Below are 19,050 nucleotides of genomic sequence, written 5' to 3'. Positions count from 1 at the left end.
AGAGAAGCTGAACTCAAATTAAACAAACCCCGATCCCTCAACGCCGACTTCTTTTTGTTGCGGACCCTCCGCCCCCCTCTAGTCCCTCTCTGCCCTCCTTTTGCCTTTTGTTTTTTGGGGTGCCCCCGTGAAAAGGGGTATTAAGCTGGTTCCATGAGCCTTGCCCCCCAGGAGGGTTAGAGTAGGCAGATGGAGGCTGGTGGTATCCCTGTGAAGTCTGTGGCCGTTGGTTCCCTCTATTCTGATAATAGGGTCCCTGTGGCTGAAAAGGAGGTATGTATTCCTCTTGTTGCGGGTGTGTGGTGATATATTGAGCGGCTCCCTGATAATCCTCTCGGAGTGGTAAAAATCTATTTCCAGAGGGTTGTTGGCTATATCCTTGTTGAGGGGCAGCTTTCCCCTTACCTCTAGCCCTTCCCCTACCACCTCCACGGCCTCGTCCCCGTCCTCTGGGCTGAGCCCATGTCTCCGTTGAAATAAGAGGATAATGAGACTGGCCAGAACTCTCACCAACTTCCATTGGGGTACTGGGGGGGGTACCAGCTGAGAGGGTTGTCCTGTGCCAACATCAGCCGGGTCCCTATTGGCTTGCCATTTAAAGACTAGCTTACTCTGATAATCACCACTATCCGTTAGGAATTTCTTCCTTTTTTTATTTTTCTGTTCTAAGTCCTCCTTTTCCAAATGCTTTTTTAAGAGGTCAGATTTTTGTTTGTAGAGGTCTTTAGATTTAAATTCCTCCAGTTTGCCTTTAATAACATTAATCTCCTCATCCAATTTCTTAAGTTTAAGCCGTTTCTTGGTTACCATATAACGTAGTAATTCAAGCCCTGCCTTGTTGAAGTATTGGTACCACTCATCTAAATCTAAGATGTCACTCTGTGGTGCCACCTCCCACCTCAGGCTTCTAGGTACCATACTTTCAGCAAGATATTTCTCAAAGAAGGCAATATCCCACCCCGTGTGGAGCTCGGTTGTCATGATGTTCTTAAGTCTCAAAAAGAGACCACTCATGTCATCCGCAGGCTCACTAGAGGTCGAGAAAATGCCTTCCAGGTTGATGGAATAGGTCTTCCTGTACTCAAATACATCCATGATAGTACAAGCACAGAAAGGCCAACCAACACTGGTATAATGATGCGAAAAAACCAAATGTGGATATCTCGCTCGACAGATCCTTACTCAGAATTCACAAAGCAGCAGCACATGTACTAATTAGCAAGAATATAAAAATGGGGATATTGCTGCGCTAAAATGTAAAGATAAAAACAAAAAAGGAAGAAATTCCTAAGGGATAGTGGTGATTATCAGAGTAAGCTAGCTGGTACCCCCCCCAGTACCCCAATGGAAGTTGGTGAGAGTTCTGGCCAGTCTCATTATCCTCTTATTTCAACGGAGACATGGACTCAGCCCAGAGGACGGGGACGAGGCCGTGGAGGTGGTAGGGGAAGGGCTAGAGGTAAGGGGAAAGCTGCCCCTCAACAAGGATATAGCCAACAACCCTCTGGAAATAGATTTTTACCACTCCGAGAGGATTATCAGGGAGGGGTTGTAACAAATGAAAAACATCAATTACAGAGTGCGCTAAAAAGTTATGGAACACAAATATTCACAAAAATGGTGATTGCTGATGTTCAGCTAAACACAAAGTCTATATTCTAAATGATGAGACTGTGCAAAAGTCTTGAAAATCCAAAGAATATAGTGAGGTTGGGGAGTGATGAAGGATAAGGGTAACCTCTTCCCAAACGGTGATCCAGACAGTGCTCAAATGTACACGTGATGCACCCAGTGTTAAGAAGGGACTCTTACCAGATGATGGAGAGATGCAAACATATAGTGTATAACCCTGGAGTCCGTTAGGTCAGCTTGTAGGAGAGAATTCACAAGAGGAATAAAGCGACCATCTGCTTCCAAAGTGTGGGGATCTAGAGGCTTCCACTCAAGGGGATATCGCCACCAAGAACATGCCCAAGGAAGAGAAGGGGACTATAGTGCATTACCTCACTTTATTGAACCAATAAGAAAGAGTAACACTTACATTTTCAGGAGAAAAAACAGCACATGTAAATTTTGGATCGAGGACCTCTGCAGTAGTCCGGGATCATAGGCAACACGGCTAGCTACCCCCGACGCGTTTCCACTAACAAGTCGGCTTCTGGGACTGGAGCTGTAGCCGTGCTGCTCGCATCTCTCATGTAAATAGTGTGGCTGATGGACACTTCCGGTGCGGCCGTGGCGAGGACCCGGAAGTGTTGTGACGCACTTCCGGTTCAAATGTTAGCCAATCACGGTATGTTGAGATGAAGACCCGGAAGTTCTAAAAAGCGCTTCCGGAGGCTTCTGCGGCCAATCACATCGGATGTCAACAAAGCTAATCATCCATAACACCGGAGTATAAAAAACATAACTGTTCTTATCGGTGCCAAAAATATTGGAATTATATATAAAGGCAAGCGATTTCATCTGTCTATATAAGTATCAAAAAGGAATCCATTATAAATAAAAGGCAGACAGAATTCTCTTATTAGAAATATATGACAGATGTGAAATCTATTCAGTTTTATTAAAAAGGGTTTAAAATTAACACATAAATTCCCTAAAAATACCACAAACTTGGTCTAAGGACCCGGAAGTGGCTTTAATAATTATGGCTAAAGCATTTACTATATAAAAATATGTAAAAAATGTATAAAAAATATATAAGAAATATATAAAAAAATTTTTTTTTTTAAATTTTTTTTTTTTTTTTATTTTTTTTTATTTTTTTAAATAACATCTAGGGTCATCAAACGTTGTGTAATTTTTGGGGTGTATGGCACCAAAAGTCTCCATCCGCCAATTTCACATTTATATAAACGTATATGGCCTAAATGCTAATAAAAACATATAATGACATTATAAAAACTTAATGTAGGCTCTTGTTTCAAACATAAAAGAGGAAAAGGGAAGGTAATAAAGCAGGGCGGGAAGGGAAAGGTAGACCAGAAAAAACTTAGAATGTTATTATCCTATGTGGGTGTGTGGTTATTCATTATTGATGTGGGCATTAATGTCCCATTCCACATTCATACCCCATGGCTGATAGCATTTTAGTTCATGAATCCAAAACGTCTCTCTCCTGGAAATAGATCTCTTCATGTCACTCCCCCTCCAATGTGGGGAATAGCACTCAATCACAACAGCTTTCAAATTTGAGTAGCTTCTATTGTGACACTTATCATGATGGGAAGAGAGACTATGACCAGGGAAACCTATTTGTATATTGGTGAGATGTTCACCTATTCTGATACTGGGGGTCCTGATCGTTCTCCCAACATATTGTAATCCACATCCGCACGTTAGGAGATACACCGCCCCTTTGTGATGGCAAGTGGTAAAGTTTTGGATGTCATATTTTTTCTTGGTAACGGTAGAGTTGAAGGACTGAGTTCTCTGTGTATTCAACTCTTTGCAAACCCGACATTTCTTACAGGGAAAAAAACCTTTCATATTAGAAAACATTTTCGGGATGGTGGGTTTCTCTACTGGAGTAGGGGCAATAATGTCCTTCAAATTCTTAGTCCTCCTGAAAATAATAGGGGGTCTCTCAGGAAGTGTTGGTCCTAGTATTTTGTCTCCTTTTAATATATGCCAATACTTCCTGAAGGTGTGATTGACCCACCTATAGCCAGTTGAAAATGAGGTAATAAAGGCATATTCAAACTTAGAAAAGGCACTTTCTGGTTTGGGTTTGGGCACCACTAACTCTTTTTGAGGTACATTTTTAACTTGAAGGATATTCTGTTCCAGAATTTCCTCTTTAAACCCCTTTTCCACAAATCTATCCTTCAATATTTTACTTTGCACCTCAAAATCTTGGGAGTCAGTGCAGTTACGACGTATCCTCCTAAATTGGCTAATGGGGACCGAGGTTAGCCAGTTAGGGTGATGGCAGCTATCTAGGGAGATGAACCCATTCTTGTCCGTGGGTTTAAAGAAGGTTCTCGTACCAAATTTACTTCCCATCCTGTATATAACCAGATCTAGGAAATTTATGGATGTTTCACTGAACTGATAAGTGAGGCGAATGCCCCAATCATTGCAGTTCAGTCTATCCATAAATAATTGAAGAGAAGAGATGTCACCTTTCCACAGCAATAAAACATCATCTATGTATCTTCTCCATAGAAAGATGTTGGGTTCTCTAGCGGCATAAATGTTGCGGTCCTCCCAGAGTGCCATAAACAGATTGGCAAGGCTGGGAGCAAATTTAGCTCCCATTGCCACGCCAGTCTGTTGTAAATAAAAATTCCCACCGTAGAAAAAATAATTATGCTCCATTCCGAATTGTAATAACTCAAGAATGAATATTTTTTGTTTGAGTGGGAGGTCGTAATTGCTTTCCAAAAAAGTGCTGACTGCCTCATATCCCATCTGGTGAGGTATGATGGTATACAGGGATGAAACATCTGCTGTAACCATCAATACCTCACCTTCTACGTCCAGGTTTGTAAGTTCCTGGATGCATTGGGACGTATCTTTCAGGTACGCAGGGGTTTGTTGTACCAGAGGTTGGAGGAAATGATCCACGTATTTTCCTATTCGGGAGGTCACCGAATCTATGCCACTTATTATTGGACGGCCCGGAGGTTTAATTAAACTTTTGTGGACCTTAGGTAAATAATAAATAAGTGGGATTCTCGGGGCTAAAGGAACAAGATGTTCTTTCTCTTTATCATTGAGAATGCCCTCTTGGTGACCCCTCAATATCAACCTCTCTAGTTGTCTCTTGTATGAATAGGTTGGATCATTGGGAAGGATCCGATATGTGTCGCTGTCAGACAGCAAGCGATCCATTTCTTCTATATAATCCTCTTTCTTAAGCAGTACAACTCCGCCTCCTTTGTCAGCAGGGCGGATAATTAAGTCTTTCCGTTCACACAGTGACTTAACTCCTGTCATTAAATCCTTCTGACGATGATGGTGAAATTTGGCTTCATCTAGGTCTTTCAGAACAAGGTCTTTAAATACCGTGATGTTGCTACTTTTTACACCTGAAGGGTTGAAAAGTGAGGCATTTTTAAGTTTGGTATGGGTATATGGAGAGACTTGATAGCTGGTATAATTTCTTTCCCTAGCATTTGATAGAAAATGTCTCTTCACATTGAGTTTTCTGACAAATTTGTGCACATCAATAAATGTGTCAAATTTGTTGATACCTTTCTTTGGTGCATATTTTAGGCCTTTATCGAGGGTACGTTGTTCAGAGTCTGTTAGCGTGATTCCACTTAAATTAAAGATGCCCTGCCCTTTCATCTTTTTCTTTTTCTTTTTCCGGGAGTCACCTCCTCTGCACCCCCTCGTTTTTTTCTTTTGCCTTTGTTGTGGCCCTTCCCTAAAAAACCCCTCGGTTTCTGGCTAATGGGGGTATTTTTTTGGTAATTATTTGGAGGTTCATACTCATCGTCTTCACTCTCTTCGGTGTCTTCTTGCAAAGATTCATATCTGTTATGAGACACTAGCTGTCTTGGATCTTGATATGAAGGTCCAGGGTAGTTTCCTTCATAGTCCAGGGAAGATCTCCTGGATGATTTAGGAGAGGGTGAGGCATGATGTCTAGTGGGTTTATGACCTTCCTCTTCCCACCTTAAGTTTTTCACTTGAGGGTGTTTAGACCCTTTGACACTGTTTCCCTTCCCTTTTAAGGGAGCAAACTCTTTTAGGGGTTTGAATTTGGAGTAATGGGCTCCAGACGTGGAGGGTACCGCATCTCCCATAGAAGGGAGTTTTTGGTTATTGGAACTCATAGTTTCCTGTGTCTCTTTGGAATTGGTACCAGTAACCTCGGGATTAGCTAAACCGCTAGAGGTGGAGCCAAATTTCTCCCCAGTGTTCAATTGCCATTTGAACACACGGGTGGAGTTATAATCTTCCACATCCCGAAAGTACTTTTTTCTTTTCTTTATTTTTTGTTCCTCCTCCTCCATGGTGAGGATCTCTCTAAGTTCTTTAGTGTAAATTTTGTAGGCCTCTTCTTCTTTGAATGGTGTCAGTTTCTCCTTAATTTCTAGAATCTCCTTGTTGAGTCTAATGGTTTTCCTCCTTTTTCTATCAACAAGGAAACTTAGTAGGCTAATGCCTGCTCCATTGAAGAACTGACTCCACTCAAGAAGCTCTGTGTCCCCTTGATCGGGATTAATGTTCCACCTGAGGCTACGGGGAACCATTTTTTCATCTATATATTTCTCTAGGAAGACTATATCCCATGCGGCATGTAATTCTGCCACCATTACATTTTTTAGTCGCATGAATATTCCTCTGAGATCAGTGGATTCAGTTTTATTTCTAATGAATACATCATCCACTGCTAGTTTACGGGAACTGTGATATTCAAAAATATCCATTTCCAAAAGGACGCAGCTAACCTGTGAAGGTGTATGATCAATGGTGAAAAGAAAAATAGGTGCGCGAACCTTTAATGAGAAAAAGAGTGGAAAAAAAGCAGCACTGAAAAAATATAAATATGTGAGGGGTTGTAACAAATGAAAAACATCAATTACAGAGTGCGCTAAAAAGTTATGGAACACAAATATTCACAAAAATGGTGATTGCTGATGTTCAGCTAAACACAAAGTCTATATTCTAAATGATGAGACTGTGCAAAAGTCTTGAAAATCCAAAGAATATAGTGAGGTTGGGGAGTGATGAAGGATAAGGGTAACCTCTTCCCAAACGGTGATCCAGACAGTGCTCAAATGTACACGTGATGCACCCAGTGTTAAGAAGGGACTCTTACCAGATGATGGAGAGATGCAAACATATAGTGTATAACCCTGGAGTCCGTTAGGTCAGCTTGTAGGAGAGAATTCACAAGAGGAATAAAGCGACCATCTGCTTCCAAAGTGTGGGGATCTAGAGGCTTCCACTCAAGGGGATATCGCCACCAAGAACATGCCCAAGGAAGAGAAGGGGACTATAGTGCATTACCTCACTTTATTGAACCAATAAGAAAGAGTAACACTTACATTTTCAGGAGAAAAAACAGCATATGTAAATTTTGGATCGAGGACCTCTGCAGTAGTCCGGGATCATAGGCAACACGGCTAGCTCCCCCCGACGCGTTTCCACTAACAAGTCGGCTTCTGGGACTGGAGCTGTAGCCGTGCTGCTCGCATCTCTCATGTAAATAGTGTGGCTGATGGACACTTCCGGTGCGGCCGTGGCGAGGACCCGGAAGTGTTGTGACGCACTTCCGGTTCAAATGTTAGCCAATCACGGTATGTTGAGATGAAGACCCGGAAGTTCTAAAAAGCGCTTCCGGAGGCTTCTGCGGCCAATCACATCGGATGTCAACAAAGCTAATCATCCATAACACCGGAGTATAAAAAACATAACTGTTCTTATCGGTGCCAAAAATATTGGAATTATATATAAAGGCAAGCGATTTCATCTGTCTATATAAGTATCAAAAAGGAATCCATTATAAATAAAAGGCAGACAGAATTCTCTTATTAGAAATATATGACAGATGTGAAATCTATTCAGTTTTATTAAAAAGGGTTTAAAATTAACACATAAATTCCCTAAAAATACCACAAACTTGGTCTAAGGACCCGGAAGTGGCTTTAATAATTATGGCTAAAGCATTTACTATATAAAAATATGTAAAAAATGTATAAAAAATATATAAGAAATATATAAAAAAATTTTTTTTTTTTTTTTTTAATTTTTTTTTAAATAACATCTAGGGTCATCAAACGTTGTGTAATTTTTGGGGTGTATGGCACCAAAAGTCTCCATCCGCCAATTTCACATTTATATAAACGTATATGGCCTAAATGCTAATAAAAACATATAATGACATTATAAAAACTTAATGTAGGCTCTTGTTTCAAACATAAAAGAGGAAAAATAATTATTAAAGCCACTTCCGGGTCCTTAGACCAAGTTTGTGGTATTTTTAGGGAATTTATGTGTTAATTTTAAACCCTTTTTAATAAAACTGAATAGATTTCACATCTGTCATATATTTCTAATAAGAGAATTCTGTCTGCCTTTTATTTATAATGGATTCCTTTTTGATACTTATATAGACAGATGAAATCGCTTGCCTTTATATATAATTCCAATATTTTTGGCACCGATAAGAACAGTTATGTTTTTTATACTCCGGTGTTATGGATGATTAGCTTTGTTGACATCCGATGTGATTGGCCGCAGAAGCCTCCGGAAGCGCTTTTTAGAACTTCCGGGTCTTCATCTCAACATACCGTGATTGGCTAACATTTGAACCGGAAGTGCGTCACAACACTTCCGGGTCCTCGCCACGGCCGCACCGGAAGTGTCCATCAGCCACACTATTTACATGAGAGATGCGAGCAGCACGGCTACAGCTCCAGTCCCAGAAGCCGACTTGTTAGTGGAAACGCGTCGGGGGGAGCTAGCCGTGTTGCCTATGATCCCGGACTACTGCAGAGGTCCTCGATCCAAAATTTACATATGCTGTTTTTTCTCCTGAAAATGTAAGTGTTACTCTTTCTTATTGGTTCAATAAAGTGAGGTAATGCACTATAGTCCCCTTCTCTTCCTTGGGCATGTTCTTGGTGGCGATATCCCCTTGAGTGGAAGCCTCTAGATCCCCACACTTTGGAAGCAGATGGTCGCTTTATTCCTCTTGTGAATTCTCTCCTACAAGCTGACCTAACGGACTCCAGGGTTATACACTATATGTTTGCATCTCTCCATCATCTGGTAAGAGTCCCTTCTTAACACTGGGTGCATCACGTGTACATTTGAGCACTGTCTGGATCACCGTTTGGGAAGAGGTTACCCTTATCCTTCATCACTCCCCAACCTCACTATATTCTTTGGATTTTCAAGACTTTTGCACAGTCTCATCATTTAGAATATAGACTTTGTGTTTAGCTGAACATCAGCAATCACCATTTTTGTGAATATTTGTGTTCCATAACTTTTTAGCGCACTCTGTAATTGATGTTTTTCATTTGTTACAACCCCTCACATATTTATATTTTTTCAGTGCTGCTTTTTTTCCACTCTTTTTCTCATTAAAGGTTCGCGCACCTATTTTTCTTTTCACCATTGATCATACACCTTCACAGGTTAGCTGCGTCCTTTTGGAAATGGATATTTTTGAATATCACAGTTCCCGTAAACTAGCAGTGGATGATGTATTCATTAGAAATAAAACTGAATCCACTGATCTCAGAGGAATATTCATGCGACTAAAAAATGTAATGGTGGCAGAATTACATGCCGCATGGGATATAGTCTTCCTAGAGAAATATATAGATGAAAAAATGGTTCCCCGTAGCCTCAGGTGGAACATTAATCCCGATCAAGGGGACACAGAGCTTCTTGAGTGGAGTCAGTTCTTCAATGGAGCAGGCATTAGCCTACTAAGTTTCCTTGTTGATAGAAAAAGGAGGAAAACCATTAGACTCAACAAGGAGATTCTAGAAATTAAGGAGAAACTGACACCATTCAAAGAAGAAGAGGCCTACAAAATTTACACTAAAGAACTTAGAGAGATCCTCACCATGGAGGAGGAGGAACAAAAAATAAAGAAAAGAAAAAAGTACTTTCGGGATGTGGAAGATTATAACTCCACCCGTGTGTTCAAATGGCAATTGAACACTGGGGAGAAATTTGGCTCCACCTCTAGCGGTTTAGCTAATCCCGAGGTTACTGGTACCAATTCCAAAGAGACACAGGAAACTATGAGTTCCAATAACCAAAAACTCCCTACTATGGGAGATGCGGTACCCTCCACGTCTGGAGCCCATTACTCCAAATTCAAACCCCTAAAAGAGTTTGCTCCCTTAAAAGGGAAGGGAAACAGTGTCAAAGGGTCTAAACACCCTCAAGTGAAAAACTTAAGGTGGGAAGAGGAAGGTCATAAACCCACTAGACATCATGCCTCACCCTCTCCTAAATCATCCAGGAGATCTTCCCTGGACTATGAAGGAAACTACCCTGGACCTTCATATCAAGATCCAAGACAGCTAGTGTCTCATAACAGATATGAATCTTTGCAAGAAGACACCGAAGAGAGTGAAGACGATGAGTATGAACCTCCAAATAATTACCAAAAAAATACCCCCATTAGCCAGAAACCGAGGGGTTTTTTAGGGAAGGGCCACAACAAAGGCAAAAGAAAAAAACGAGGGGGTGCAGAGGAGGTGACTCCCGGAAAAAGAAAAAGATGAAAGGGCAGGGCATCTTTAATTTAAGTGGAATCACGCTAACAGACTCTGAACAACGTACCCTCGATAAAGGCCTAAAATATGCACCAAAGAAAGGTATCAACAAATTTGACACATTTATTGATGTGCACAAATTTGTCAGAAAACTCAATGTGAAGAGACATTTTCTATCAAATGCTAGGGAAAGAAATTATACCAGCTATCAAGTCTCTCCATATACCCATACCAAACTTAAAAATGCCTCACTTTTCAACCCTTCAGGTGTAAAAAGTAGCAACATCACGGTATTTAAAGACCTTGTTCTGAAAGACCTAGATGAAGCCAAATTTCACCATCATCGTCAGAAGGATTTAATGACAGGAGTTAAGTCACTGTGTGAACGGAAAGACTTAATTATCCGCCCTGCTGACAAAGGAGGCGGAGTTGTACTGCTTAAGAAAGAGGATTATATAGAGGAAATGGATCGCTTGCTGTCTGACAGCGACACATATCGGATCCTTCCCAATGATCCAACCTATTCATACAAGAGACAACTAGAGCGGTTGATATTGAGGGGTCACCAAGAGGGCATTCTCAATGATAAAGAGAAAGAACATCTTGTTCCTTTAGCCCCGAGAATCGCACTTATTTATTATTTACCTAAGGTCCACAAAAGTTTAATTAAACCTCCGGGCCGTCCAATAATAAGTGGCATAGATTCGGTGACCTCCCGAATAGGAAAATACGTGGATCATTTCCTCCAACCTCTGGTACAACAAACCCCTGCGTACCTGAAAGATACGTCCCAATGCATCCAGGAACTTACAAACCTTGACGTAGAAGGTGAGGTATTGATGGTTACAGCAGATGTTTCATCCCTGTATACCATCATACCTCACCAGATGGGATATGAGGCAGTCAGCACTTTTTTGGAAAGCAATTACGACCTCCCACTCAAACAAAAAATATTCATTCTTGAGTTATTACAATTCGGAATGGAGCATAATTATTTTTTCTACGGTGGGAATTTTTATTTACAACAGACTGGCGTGGCAATGGGAGCTAAATTTGCTCCCAGCCTTGCCAATCTGTTTATGGCACTCTGGGAGGACCGCAACATTTATGCTGCTAGAGAACCCAACATCTTTCTATGGAGAAGATACATAGATGATGTTTTATTGCTGTGGAAAGGTGACATCTCTTCTCTTCAATTATTTATGGATAGACTGAACTGCAATGATTGGGGCATTCGCCTCACTTATCAGTTCAGTGAAACATCCATAAATTTCCTAGATCTGGTTATATACAGGATGGGAAGTAAATTTGGTACGAGAACCTTCTTTAAACCCACGGACAAGAATGGGTTCATCTCCCTAGATAGCTGCCATCACCCTAACTGGCTAACCTCGGTCCCCATTAGCCAATTTAGGAGGATACGTCGTAACTGCACTGACTCCCAAGATTTTGAGGTGCAAAGTAAAATATTGAAGGATAGATTTGTGGAAAAGGGGTTTAAAGAGGAAATTCTGGAACAGAATATCCTTCAAGTTAAAAATGTACCTCAAAAAGAGTTAGTGGTGCCCAAACCCAAACCAGAAAGTGCCTTTTCTAAGTTTGAATATGCCTTTATTACCTCATTTTCAACTGGCTATAGGTGGGTCAATCACACCTTCAGGAAGTATTGGCATATATTAAAAGGAGACAAAATACTAGGACCAACACTTCCTGAGAGACCCCCTATTATTTTCAGGAGGACTAAGAATTTGAAGGACATTATTGCCCCTACTCCAGTAGAGAAACCCACCATCCCGAAAATGTTTTCTAATATGAAAGGTTTTTTTCCCTGTAAGAAATGTCGGGTTTGCAAAGAGTTGAATACACAGAGAACTCAGTCCTTCAACTCTACCGTTACCAAGAAAAAATATGACATCCAAAACTTTACCACTTGCCATCACAAAGGGGCGGTGTATCTCCTAACGTGCGGATGTGGATTACAATATGTTGGGAGAACGATCAGGACCCCCAGTATCAGAATAGGTGAACATCTCACCAATATACAAATAGGTTTCCCTGGTCATAGTCTCTCTTCCCATCATGATAAGTGTCACAATAGAAGCTACTCAAATTTGAAAGCTGTTGTGATTGAGTGCTATTCCCCACATTGGAGGGGGAGTGACATGAAGAGATCTATTTCCAGGAGAGAGACGTTTTGGATTCATGAACTAAAATGCTATCAGCCATGGGGTATGAATGTGGAATGGGACATTAATGCCCACATCAATAATGAATAACCACACACCCACATAGGATAATAACATTCTAAGTTTTTTCTGGTCTACCTTTCCCTTCCCGCCCTGCTTTATTACCTTCCCTTTTCCTCTTTTATGTTTGAAACAAGAGCCTACATTAAGTTTTTATAATGTCATTATATGTTTTTATTAGCATTTAGGCCATATACGTTTATATAAATGTGAAATTGGCGGATGGAGACTTTTGGTGCCATACACCCCAAAAATTACACAACGTTTGATGACCCTAGATGTTATTTAAAAAAATAAAAAAAAATTAAAAAAAAAAAAAAAATTTAAAAAAAAAAATTTTTTTATATATTTCTTATATATTTTTTATACATTTTTTACATATTTTTATATAGTAAATGCTTTAGCCATAATTATTAAAGCCACTTCCGGGTCCTTAGACCAAGTTTGTGGTATTTTTAGGGAATTTATGTGTTAATTTTAAACCCTTTTTAATAAAACTGAATAGATTTCACATCTGTCATATATTTCTAATAAGAGAATTCTGTCTGCCTTTTATTTATAATGGATTCCTTTTTGATACTTATATAGACAGATGAAATCGCTTGCCTTTATATATAATTCCAATATTTTTGGCACCGATAAGAACAGTTATGTTTTTTATACTCCGGTGTTATGGATGATTAGCTTTGTTGACATCCGATGTGATTGGCCGCAGAAGCCTCCGGAAGCGCTTTTTAGAACTTCCGGGTCTTCATCTCAACATACCGTGATTGGCTAACATTTGAACCGGAAGTGCGTCACAACACTTCCGGGTCCTCGCCACGGCCGCACCGGAAGTGTCCATCAGCCACACTATTTACATGAGAGATGCGAGCAGCACGGCTACAGCTCCAGTCCCAGAAGCCGACTTGTTAGTGGAAACGCGTCGGGGGGAGCTAGCCGTGTTGCCTATGATCCCGGACTACTGCAGAGGTCCTCGATCCAAAATTTACATATGCTGTTTTTTCTCCTGAAAATGTAAGTGTTACTCTTTCTTATTGGTTCAATAAAGTGAGGTAATGCACTATAGTCCCCTTCTCTTCCTTGGGCATGTTCTTGGTGGCGATATCCCCTTGAGTGGAAGCCTCTAGATCCCCACACTTTGGAAGCAGATGGTCGCTTTATTCCTCTTGTGAATTCTCTCCTACAAGCTGACCTAACGGACTCCAGGGTTATACACTATATGTTTGCATCTCTCCATCATCTGGTAAGAGTCCCTTCTTAACACTGGGTGCATCACGTGTACATTTGAGCACTGTCTGGATCACCGTTTGGGAAGAGGTTACCCTTATCCTTCATCACTCCCCAACCTCACTATATTCTTTGGATTTTCAAGACTTTTGCACAGTCTCATCATTTAGAATAAATATAGACTTTGTGTTTAGCTGAACATCAGCAATCACCATTTTTGTGAATATTTGTGTTCCATAACTTTTTAGCGCACTCTGTAATTGATGTTTTTCATTTGTTACAACCCCTCACATATTTATATTTTTTCAGTGCTGCTTTTTTTCCACTCTTTTTCTCATTAAAGGTTCGCGCACCTATTTTTCTTTTCACCAAGGATTATCAGGGAGCCGCTCAATATATCACCACACACCCGCAACAAGAGGAATACATACCTCCTTTTCAGCCACAGGGACCCTATTATCAGAATAGAGGGAACCAACGGCCACAGACTTCACAGGGATACCACCAGCCTCCATCTGCCTACTCTAACCCTCCTGGGGGGCAAGGCTCATGGAACCAGCTTAATACCCCTTTTCACGGGGGCACCCCAAAAAACAAAAGGCAAAAGGAGGGCAGAGAGGGACTAGAGGGGGGCGGAGGGTCCGCAACAAAAAGAAGTCGGCGTTGAGGGATCGGGGTTTGTTTAATTTGAGTTCAGCTTCTCTTTCGGTTGAAGAGAAGCATGTGTTAAATCATGGACTCAAGTTTGCTCCCCCCCGACCTCTTAACAAATTCGACACTTTCATAGACCTTCAAAAGTTTGTGCGTAAAATGAGCATTAAAAGGCATCTGATGGGGAACCCCATCACCCCTAGAGTGGAATATAATATGGGCATCAAGTCCACTTCATTTTCCAATGCCTCACTATTCAACCCCCCAGGTCCTTTGGCTCCCACCCTGACTGTGTTCCGAGATTTGGTTGCCAAGGACTTGGATAAGCTTAGCCTCAAAAAAGTCCATCAAACACATATGTTTGAACGGGGACTTCGCTCCTTAAAGGAGCGTAAGGACATAATTGTGAGGCCAGCAGATAAAGGGGGAGGAATAGTCATTCTGGATACTGTGGCCTATAATGTGGAAATGAATAGGTTATTGTCAGACCGGGACACTTATATTCCCCTGAGGGGTAACCCTACGACATCATACAAAAAAGAACTTGTCGACTTGGTGGAGGATGGCTTTCAGCGCAAACTCCTTACCAAGAAGGAGAAATCCTTTTTGGTACCATCCGCCCCAAGGGTGCCAATAATGTACTATCTACCCAAGGTGCATAAAGATGCGGTGAACCCACCCGGGAGGCCAATCATTAGTGGCATTGATTCGGTTACCTCCCGGGTGGGTAAATACATAGACTTCTTTCTCCAGCCCCTTGTGACCAAGACCCCCTCATTTTTGAGGGACTCTATGCAAGTCATTAATATACTTAAGGATATAGAGTGGAAGCACACCTACATCTTGGCCAGTGCTGATGTTTCATCCCTTTACACGGTTATATCACACCAGCATGGAAGGGAGGCTGTTGAATATTTCTTGGGTCAGAGCACTTTGTTAGGTCTTCAGAGTCAATTCATCTTATCCCTGTTGGATTATGCTATGGCCCATAATTTCTTCTGGTTCAATGGCACTTATTACAGACAAAATAAGGGGGTGGCCATGGGCGCGAAGTTTGCGCCAAGTATGGCCAATCTGTTCATGGCCAAATGGGAGGAGGATGTCATCGGTGACGTTCCGAGACCAGAGATAGTTCTCTGGCGGAGGTACATCGATGACATCCTCCTCCTATGGGATGGTGACTCTGAGTCCCTTGAATCATTCATCTCTGCACTGAATGACAATGACAGAGGAATTAGATTGGTGCACGAATGCAGTAGATCTGAAATTCATTTTCTAGATCTTAAAATTAAAGTGGTTGGTAGTTCCCTTGAAACCTCTACTTTCTTCAAGGAGACTGACAGGAACGGATTTATTGACACATCTAGTTGCCACCATGTGTCGTGGCTTAGATCCGTTCCTGTCAGTCAGTTCCTCAGACTCAAGAGGAACTGTTCCAATAGAGCGGACTTCCTGCGGGAGGCTAGCTCCTTGAAGTCCAAGTTTTTGGAGAAGGGGTATAAAGAACAGGATCTTGAAAAAGCCCTTATGCAGGCAGATTCCCGTAATAGGGCTGACCTGTTGGTACCACGAGAACGTGAGAGTAATGATGATTTTCAGTTTGCCTTTTTTTCATCATACTCCGTTCAGCATTTCTCTGTTAAAAAATTGATCAGGAAGCATTGGCACATCCTAAAGAACGACAGCCTCCTGGGCCCTGTACTACCTGAAGCTCCTAAAGTCATTTTTAGGGGTGTGCCTCCGCTGAGGCTTCAAGTGGCCCCCAACATTGTGGATCCACCTAAGACCATCTCTTTTTTTCAGGAGAGGGGTGGTTTTTATCCATGTAGAGGTTGTGCCATCTGCAAGGTTAATGCTTGTAGGTCTAGGAGGGTTGAGACGTTCTTTTCCAATGCCACACAACGTAATGTTAAAATCAAGCCGTTCATCACATGTTCCACACGGCACGTTGTCTACCTACTACGTTGCCCTTGTGGCCGTGAATATGTGGGTAGGACGATACGAAAGTTACACGTGCGGTTGCAGGAACATGTGGCGAATATACTGAAGGCATTCCCAAAACATAGTGTCTCTAGACACTATGATGAATGTCATGGGAATGACCCCAAAGGCACTGTCTTTTTAGGCATTGATAAATTTTCAGGCAGTTGGAGGGGTAGTAACCGTACCAGAGGTGTCTCACAACTAGAGACCAGCTGGATTTATCGGTTGAAGACCTACGCCCCTCACGGGTTAAATATTGATTGGGATATTAATTCCTTTATCAATAATGCCTGATGAAGGGGTTTTCAGTATGTTCTGCACTGTTGGTTATCATAATTTTATTTTGTTTTTATTTGTGGGATAGTTTTAAATGTTTTTATTCTATATTTTTTGTGATGCTATTAAACTGTCATATTGTGTATCATATTTAGTTCACATTTTTAGTTACATTTATAATTTTCCCTTCATGTCAATGTAAGTTATGTAATGGAGCACTCTCGGGAATTTTTGTTTCTGGCCGCTAGATGGCGGTGTTTCCAGGCAAAGTCTAGCACGGCTAGAGTAGAGCACTGTTTCCCTGGTTACCTATAGGTTTCCCCCGTTTTGAAGCTCTTTTAAATAAGGTTTCTTTCTTAAGATCAAATATGCACTAGAAGTCCTTTGAAATATAAGGCACATATATCTCTTGTGCAATCATGTTAATATTTGATCGGTTTATCGCTGTTTGCGGTCTCCAATCCCGGGTTTAGCTCCGGATGTTGACATTCAAAGGTCACACATCCTGTTCCGGGCCGTTGGTCTCCTTCCTGTTGATGGTTTGGGATGACCACTTCCTGCTGGCTCCGGATTGGACCCAGCGAGTTCCGCCCTGTCTCACCCAGCATATAAGGAAAGACGTTCTGCCATAGGCCACACCCCCTGACGAAGTCACGTGTTGATGAAACCGGTCGGAGGAGGAGCCTGCGGTTCGTCGTGCTGAGGCCAGCAAGGAGACACGGCGGCCATTTTATTGGTTGGAAACAAAGGTTCTGAGAGTATAGCTCCGAGACATGCTGTGATTTCTTCATGCAAACGTGAGTTGCCACTCTGCTTTTACTGAATAAACCTGTGAACGTACTTCACTATTGGAGTTGTCCCTCTTTTCCTTATGTTCACTTGTTCCGGTCGGAGCTGCTGAGGGAACACTGGGAATCGATACATGTCGATCTTTGCACTGATTTGATCACACAGGCTGTCTTTGATCCTTGTAATGGGGGTCATTGCAATTTGGTAAGAGGCCATTTATTATCTTGGTGGCGGTTCCTGCACTCGGGGCTTTTTCCAAGTTTGAAGTGGTGGACAGTTTCCCTTCTTTATTGGAGCACTCTCTGATGAACTTTTGTTTACTGCACTTTTGTATTTGATCCATTTGAACATTTGTATGGACTGTGGATTCAATTGTGTTAGCGCTGCACCAATCCCATTCTATATTGCTATTTAGATCTGGTATTTCTGATTCTAGATCAGGTGCTGGCTGCTTTCATTTGGTCTGTTGACTTTTTATTCATGTATGTTTTTATCTTTACATTTTAGCGCAGCTATATCCCCATTTTTATATTCTTGGTAACCTGTAATGGCTTTTAAAGCATAGCCTGTGAAAAATGTATTGTACCGTAGTTTGTCACCATTCCACGGGCATTTGCAATTGTAAAGCTTGACATGCTAGATATCTATTTACATGGTGTAAAATCATTTTTTATATTATACCAAAAAAATGGGTATTGTATTGCGTTTGTGTGCATTCAAATTCATTAAAGTGTATTTTTTTTCTTGAAACTTTGATAAATGGTTGTGCAAATATCATGTGGCTCAAAAAATTGCATCAGCAACCATTTTATTCCCCAGACCCTTTGCTTTCAGAAAATATATAATGTCTGGGCATAATTTTGTAGCAACAAATGCAGATTTTTACATGTTAGAACTGTTAGAACTGGCCCAGTTGGCAAGTGGCTAAAAACAATTCTTCATGCAAAAGACATAAACAAAAAACAAAATTAATTAGTTGTTGCATTGTTTTTAAATCTGCCCTGCATAGTTGATTTTTTTAGAGATAGTTACCAATGTTTAACTGATAAAAAATTGTATGCAGTCTAAAAACATTGATATTAGCAGTTGTATAGTTTAGCCGTTTACAACTGAAACTTTGTTGATCTTTACTGAAAACTTGCTGGCAGCATCTTCCATTTTCCTTATGCTGTTAAACTATTTTGTAGCACTACACATGGCACTTTAGGTTTTTCAGCCTTGTTTTATTATTACAATGGGGGATGATTTACTAAAAGAAAATAGAAAGCTCTTGCACTCTTAAAGGGAATTTGCTAAAGAGCTTAGTAAATGGCGAGAAGTCCAGCTGACTTTCATCCTTCAATCATGTGCAAGCAAAAATGCTGCTTATTTATTTTTTATTTTCTTTGCATGGGACTAGGTATTCATTGCAAAATGAAACTTCACCTCATTTAATAAGCTCTAGAGCAAATTCCATTGCAAAGTGCATCTTCTTTTGCAAAGTGTACAGTCTATTTGCCTTACATATGGCTATACTTTTCATTCAATATTATTGTTATTATTATTATTATTATAATACTACAGGATTTATATAGCGCCAAAAGTTTGCGCAGCTCTTTACAACATAAGGGCAAACATACAGTTCCAATACAATTTAATACAGGAGGAATCAGAGGGCCCTGCTCGTTTGTGTT

At 41.0% G+C, this 19,050-nt stretch overlaps 1 protein-coding gene across 3 annotated transcripts in view; it reads left to right on the top strand.

The window, feature by feature from the left end:
• Window positions 1-19,050, top strand: part of FREM1 (FRAS1 related extracellular matrix 1) — a 226,311-nt gene that overhangs the window by 56,140 nt on the left and 151,121 nt on the right. The gene's annotated exons all lie outside the window — the stretch shown is intronic.

Source organism: Pelophylax lessonae, assembly GCF_965119305.1.
Source record: "Pelophylax lessonae genome assembly, chromosome: 1".
Classification (NCBI taxonomy): Eukaryota; Metazoa; Chordata; class Amphibia; order Anura; family Ranidae; genus Pelophylax; species Pelophylax lessonae.
This window is presented reverse-complemented; position numbering and strand designations above follow the sequence as displayed.